Here is a 7,938-nt window from a genome sequence, read left to right as displayed (position 1 = left end):
TGTCTCATTTATCAATCTAATTCCCTCAGCATCACCCGACTTAATTCGACTACATTCCATTATCCTCGTTTTGCTTATGTTGATGTTCATCTTATACCCTCCTTCCATGACACTGTCCATTCCGTTCAACTGCTCTTCCAAGTCCTTTGCTGTCTCTGACAGAATTACAATGTCATCGGCGAACCTCAAAGTTTTTATTTCTTCTCTATGGATTTTAATACCTACTCCGAATTTTTCTTTTGTTTCCTTCACTACTTGCTCAATATCCAGATTGAATAACAGCGGGGATAGGCTACAACCCTGTCTCACTCCCTTCCCAACCACTGCTTCCCTTTCGTGCCCCTCGACTCTTATAACTGCCATCTGGTTGCTGTACAAATTGTAAATAGCCTTTCGCTCCCTGTATTTTAACCCTGCCACCTTCAGAATTTGAAAGAGAGTATTCCAGTCAACATTGTCAGAATCTTTCTCTAAGTCTACAAATCCTAGAAACGTAGGTTTGCCTTTCCTTAATCCAGCTTCTAAGATAAGTCGTAGGGTCAGTATTGCCTCCCGTGTTCCAATATTTCTACGGAATCCAAACTTATCTTCCCCGAGGTCGGCTTCTACCAGTTTTTCTATTCGTCTGTTAAGATTTCGCGTTAGTATTTTGCATCCGTGACTTGTAAGTTATAACTGAAAACAAATTTTAATATGTTATTATTGTACGTAGAAAGAGCGCCACTACTGCATGTTATCGTACGGGTATATACGCCAGTATTCAGCCAGTATAGAGAGTTATATTAGAACATATGCTGGTTTGTTTACCCATATAGGCGCTACAGTCTGGCACCGCGCGACTGCTACGGTCGCAGGTTCGAATCCTGCCTCAAGCATGAATGTGTGTGTTGTCCTTAGGTTAGTAAGGTTTAAGTAGTCCTAAGTTCTAGGGGACTGATGACCTCAGAGTTTAAGTCCCATAGTGCTCAGAGCCATTTAAACCAACCCATATGTTTTATTTTTTTCCGTTTTTATCCATTCATTTGCCTAAGTAGTTTACGGTAAAGATTAAAACGCAGTATTCCCGCCTGTGTGGATGTAGTGAGGAAAAGTGAAGAACATTAATTTTACTATGTTTGTAAAAACTCCTATCGGATGTTTCATCGATATTGTACTGTCTCTCTTTTTCCGTCCATGATGGAGGATTTCTGTTTAGTTCATTTATAATATGACATACGTTAATTCTTACAGTACAAAGTTAACTTCATTTACTAGGTCCTTATTTCACCTGATCTATCTGCGTTATCGGTATCTGTAATACTTCGGAGAATCAAGAAATTTAAGCAGAGCAAGCTGAAAGCTGAACGCTGTCTTCAAGGCTCGAAGAACCATCATCTAATAGTCCATTATAATAGGTTTCAGGTTTTCCGCGTGTACGAAAAATCATATACCTCTCTGTCTGGAGTGTGCGTCGCTGTAGAGCGACATTCTCCCGAGTGAACTTTTGTTGTTCCTCTTTTGCGGCGCCAATAAATATCCATCGTAATTATTAAAATTATTAATTAATCAGTAGATGTGGAGCCGCTCTATGGACCGCCGTTCTGTTTCCAGTTCGAAGTGAGGGACCCACGTTTCATCGCCAGTGACTACGTTCTACAAGAAATTGTCACGATCGACCTCATAGAGCACAATCAATTCCGCACAGATGCTCGTACTGGCCTTCTGTGGCGAGGAACCCAGCGACTACACACTTTTAAGTACCACAACTGGTTGGGGTGTTAGCCAGCGCTAACAACAAAAACGTGCAGCGAGGTGTTTGTGATCCGTCGTTCACATCGAATGAGAACATCCGCACTTGCCAGCAATGTGGGAGTCACAGCTTTGAGCGACCGGACAGGTTTACCCGACCTTGTTGCGTTGATGACAGACGCCTTGCCCGACGGGTCACCGTGCTTTTGTTTTATGCCAGGTATCCCTAGATATTCTGCAGGCATCTACGAGTATTTGCGATGCTCTGATTTTTCGACAAAATAAGCTCAATGACAGCTCTCTGCTAGGAACGCACCTCTGTTACTGACGCCAATTGGAATGGATACGTATAGTGCCATCACGTATCGAAACTTCTTGAAATTATAGGGACTGAAGGGGGAATATTCCACAAAAAATTCCGAATTGTTCAACCGAAATAGGCCGAAGAAAAATAAATATAGCATAGTCTTTCCAATTGGCTTTCTGGAAACTCACCTTTCTTCCGTAGGGGCTCTTGCTGTGTTTAGTGCAGCAAAAATCTGGAGACTGATAGGTCGATGCTGTATTTCTTGGCTGGGGTTGGCTATAGCTTGGTTCAACAGTGGTCTCGCTCAAGACTGACGAAACGTAGATCTGGATTTTACCCTTTCTGCCATACCCCACTGTTATAGGAGTGTGGTAATATAGCATCACAAATCAGCATTATAATCTCATGTGACTCAACGGCCTTGCATTTGTAATGTAGCAACTCAAATTTGACCGAAAGTTTAATAAAATTTTTCGATTAAACTGTGCCTATAAATGCCCAAACATAAAAGGATCGACTTTCCAAATAATCTTAAATTTATCAAGTTTTCTAAAGAAGTCAAATGTCTTTGACAATCTGTTAAAGGTAAATGGAGTAATAGGTGTTGTTTAAAGAAACTCAAAGCATAATAATGAATAGTTTCTATGATTATAAGGAAATCGGGATTCCATTTTGGGTTTTGAACCCGTGGTTCTGTGGATAACGCTGGCGCCAAGTGACGCGAAAAGAACGTAACGACATGAAAAGACAGCGGCAGCAGTCAAGTTAGCCTGGTGTGTGTACGTAGTTGTGCCATGTCTAGCGATGTCAATATTCTGCTGGTGCTAAAAACGTGCATAATCAAGTGAAAGTTTGTATGGCAGCGGTATTTGTGTCTGCATAAATTGTAGTTTCTGGAAAGAAAAAGAAAATGCAACACTGATCTAACATGGAGTATGGAGCCGACGTAACTCGCAAGAAAATGGCTACTGCAGTAATAATAAATTAATTCCATGTTACTGGAGACGTGAGGAACCTAGATACTTATCATTAAACAGTCTTCAACTACAGCACCACAACTACCATAGACAATACCTGCATTAAAATAAGTATAATGAAATACTTCATATTTAATTATTGCATAGCGTGAAATTTTTAAAAAGTCTCTCTTTAAGTCACTATTTTAAAGTCACAAACTGAATGCCAATATCCTTGTTACTCTGGTTAAACAATTTTGAGTAAATATAAACCGTCAAAAGATTGTATAAAAATTATTTCAGAGTTGTGGCAACGCGAGATTGTCATAAGTGTATTTAACTGGAAAATACAGCTTTAAATTTATTTGTGTAGATATAATACCATCTCGTGGCATTGCTGATTCACTTAATGCTGCAGACCTTGAGATTACTTTCACTTAATTTTCAGTTATTTAATTTTTAGTAATACGTAACTGCAAATTTTTAAGAAGGTAGCCATTAGGTTACATAAGTATCTCCTAACTTGTATCCAACACTATCTCAAGTTGAACATTCAAAATTGAATGTGTAACAGTTAATTCATATCAGTAACAACTCCTGAAATAATGAAGTTATATTGGCCCTTCAGAGCTGGTAACCACAGTTCCTAGTAGAATTAGTATCTTTTTTTAGAGGGACTGTCGCACTGTAAGATAATACCGTTCTAAATTTCGATTGCTACTGCGGTGAATATAAAACTACAAGGAAGGAAGTGCAGCGTATTCACTGTAATATACTTTCATGCGTGGCGAAAGTATTGCAAATCGATCCCCGTGATCCTCATGGCGCTTCGGAGAGAGGTCCAACAAAGAATAAGTTACCAAAAATTACAAAATTCCGTTAGGTTTCACAAGGTCAAATCAGTAATCATATATTGTTAGGGTGAGTAAAAGTACTAAGAGTTATATGCTGCAGGTTAAATGTCAATGCTCACCTGAGTGAACAGGAGGCATTAGTTTTCAGGGAAGAGAAACAGGGTACTCAGTGAGGCCGTTTTTTTGTGACGATACGCGAAGCAGGGACTGGGTAAAGGGCCGTGCTTCCGTTATACCGGGCATGACAGCAGCCCGTTTCTTCGTGGCTCCGTAAGTGTCGAAGCATTTTCTTTCCAGCCGCTTAAAACATTATTCTGTACCATATTTAACATCACAGAAAGTAAGCATAGCATTTACAATAGTTGAAAGTTGGTAGCTTTTTAGTCAGAAAGAAATATTTTCCCTGCTTCGAAAAGATTAAAAAGTTTGATTGCACGAGATTTCTGTAGTGCAAAATTAAAAGGCGGTTGGGTCACATGTGGAATCGGCGGGTTCGGTAACAGATTACACGTGAGATCTGAGACTAATCTTGTATCATCTGATGATAGTGATATAATGAGATAATAACCATACAGCCCGACGTTGGTAAAGAATATCACAGCCGCAAACAATTAATACATTAGTTCTGTAGTCTTTTCGATTTCGAGTATTGTCGGTAAGTAACTTGATTATGTGGCTGCAAGACATGTTCTTGCTTACATTACCTACTGTTAAGACGCATTGGGTCTTCGTACTTACGTACCTGTCATATGAAATGGGTTTCGAAATTCTACGTATGGTCCACAATTATTTATTTATTTTATTTTTTTTATTTTGGTCATCAGTCTACTTACTGGTTTGATGCGGCACGAAACGAATTCCTTTCCTGTGCTAACCTCTTCATCTCAGAGTAGCACTTGCAACCTACCTCCTCAATTATTTGCTTAACGTATTCCAATCTCTGTCTTCCTCTACAGTTTTTGCCCTCTACAGCTCCCTCTAGTACCATGGAAGTCATTCCCTCATGTCTTAGATGTCCTATCATCCTGTCCCTTCACCTTATCCGTGTTTTCCACATATTCCTTTCCTCTCCGATTCTGCGTAGAACCTCCTCATTCCTTACCTTATCAGTCCACCTAATTTTCAACATTCGTCTATAGCACCACATATCAAATGCTTCGATTCTCTTCTGTTCCGGTTTTCCCACAGTCCATGTTTCACTACCGTACAATGCTGTACTCCAGACGTACATCCTCAGAAATTTCTTCCTGAAATTAAGGCCGGTATTTGACATTAGTAGACTTCTCTTGGCCAGAAATGCCTTTTTTGCCATAGCGAGTCTGCTTTTGATGTCCTCCTTGCTCCGTCCGTCATTGGTTATTTTACTGCCTAGGTAGCAGAATTCCTTAACTTCATTGACTTCGTGACCATCAATCCTGATGTTAAGTTTCTCGCTGTTCTCATTTCTACTACTTCTCATTACCTTCGCCTTTCTCCGATTTGCTCTCAAACCATACTGTGTACTCATTAGACTCTTCATTCCGTTCAGCAGATCATTTAATTCTTCTTCACTTTCGCTCAGGATAGCAATGTCATCAGTGAATCGTATCATTGATATCCTTTCACCTTGTATTTTAATTCCACTCCTGAACCTATCTTTTATTTCCATCATTGCTTCTTCGATGTACAGATTGAAGAGTAGGGGCGAAAGACTACAGCCTTGTCTTACACCCTTCTTAATACGAGCACTTCGTTCTTGATCGTCCACTCTTATTATTCCCTCTTGGTTGTTGTACATATTGTATATGACCCGTCTCTCCCTATAGCTTACCCCTACTTTTTTCAGAATCTCGAACAGCTTGCACCATTTTATATTGTCGAACGCTTTTTCCAGGTCGACAAATCTTATGAAAGTGTCTTGATTTTTCTTTAGCCTTGCTTCCATTATTAGCCGTAACGTCAGAATTGCCTCTCTCGTCCCTTTACTTTTCCTAAAGCCAAACTGATCGTCACCTAGCGCATTCTCAATTTTGTTTTCCATTCTTCTGTATATTATTCTTGTAAGCAGCTTAGATGCATGAGCTGTTAAGCTGATTGTGCGATAATTCTCGCACTTGTCAGCTCTTGCCGTCTTCGGAATTGTGTGGATGATGCTTTTCCGAAAGTCAGATGGTACATCGCCAGACTCATACACTCTACACACCAACGTGAATAGTCGTTTTGTTGCCACTTCCCCCAATTATTTTAGAAATTCTGATGGAATGTTATCTATCCCTTCTGCCTTATTTGACCGTAAGTCCTCCAAAGCACTTTTAAATTCCGATTCTAATACTGGATCCCCTATCTCTTCTAAATCGACTCCTGTTTCTTCTTCTATCACATCAGACAAATCTTCACCCTCATAGAGGCTTTCAATGTATTCTTTCCACCTATCTGCTCTCTCCTCTGAATTTAACAGTGGAATTCCCGTTGCACTCTTAATGTTACCACCGTTGCTTTTAATGTCACCAAAGGTTGTTTTGACTTTCCTATATGCTGAGTCTGTCCTTCCGACAATCACATCTTTTTCGTTGTCTTCACATTTTTCCTGCAGCCATTTCGTCTTAGCTTCCCTGCACTTCCTATTTATTTCATTCCTCAGCGACTTGTATTTCTGTATTCCTGATTTTCGTGGAACATGTTTGTACTTCCTCCTTTCATCAATCAACTGAAGTATTTCTTCTGTTACCCATGGTTTCTTCGCAGCTACCTTCTTTGTACCTATGTTTTCCTTCCCAACTTCTGTGATGGCCCTTTTTAGAGATGTCCATTCCTCTTCAACTGTACTGCCTACTGCGCTATTCCTTATTGCTGTATCTATAGCGTCAGAGAACTTCAAACGTATCTCGTCATTCCTTAGTACTTCCGTATCCCACTTCTTTGCATATTGATTCTTCCTGACTAATGTCTTGAACTTCAGTCTACTCTTCATCACTACTATATTGTGATCTGAGTCTATCTCTGCTCCTGGGTACGCCTTACAATCCAGTATCTGATTTCGGAATCTCTGTCTGACCATGATGTAATCTGATTGAAATCTTCCCGTATCTCCCGGCCTTTTCCAAGTATACCTCCTCCTCTTGTGATTCTTGAACAGGGTATTCGCTATTACTAGCTGAAACTTGCTACAGAACTCAATTAGTCTTTCTCCTCTTTCATTCCTTGTCCCAAGCCCATATTCTCCTGTAACCTGTTCTTCTACTCCTTGCCCTATAACTGCATTCCAGTCGCCCATGACTATTAGATTTTCGTCCCACTTTACATACTGCATTACCCTTTCAATATCATCATACACTATCTCTATCTGTTCATCTTCAGCTTGCGACGTCGGCATGTATACCTGAACTATCGTTGTCGGTGTTGGTCTGCTGTCGATTCTGATTAGCGCAACCCAGTCACTGAACTGTTCACAATAACACACCCTCTGCCCTACCTTCCTATTCAAAACGAATCCTACACCTGTTATACCATTTTCTGCTGCTGTTGATATTACCCTATACTCATCTGACCAGAAATCCTTGTCTTCCTTCCACTTCACTGACCCCTACTATATCAAGATTGAGCCTTTGCATTTCCCTTTTCAGATTTTCTAGTTTCCCTACCACGTTCAAGCTTCTGACATTCCACGCCCCGACTCGTAGAACGTTATCCTTTCGTATATTATTCAATCTTTTTCTCATGGTAACCTCCCCCTTGGCAGTCCCCTCCCGGAGATCCGAATGGGGGACTATTCCGGAATCTTTTGCCAATGGAGAGATCATCATGACACTTCTTCAATTACAGGCCACATGTCCTGTGGATACATGTTACTTGTCTTTAATGCAGTGGTTTCCATTGCCTTCTGCATCCTCATGTCGTTGATCATTGCTGATTCTTTCGCCTTTAGGGGCAATTTCCCACCCGTGCGACAAGAGAGTGCCCTGAACCTCTATCCGCTCCTCCGCCCTCTTTGACAAGGCCGTTGGCAGAATGAGGCTGACTTCTTATGCCGGAAGTTTTCGGCCGCCAATGCTGATTATTTATCAAAATTTAGGCAGTGGCGGGGATCGAACCCGGGACCGAAGACGTTTTGATT

This window comes from Schistocerca nitens, chromosome 5 (assembly GCF_023898315.1).
Source record: "Schistocerca nitens isolate TAMUIC-IGC-003100 chromosome 5, iqSchNite1.1, whole genome shotgun sequence".
Taxonomy (NCBI): domain Eukaryota; kingdom Metazoa; phylum Arthropoda; class Insecta; order Orthoptera; family Acrididae; genus Schistocerca; species Schistocerca nitens.
Note: the sequence above shows the minus strand (reverse complement) of the source record.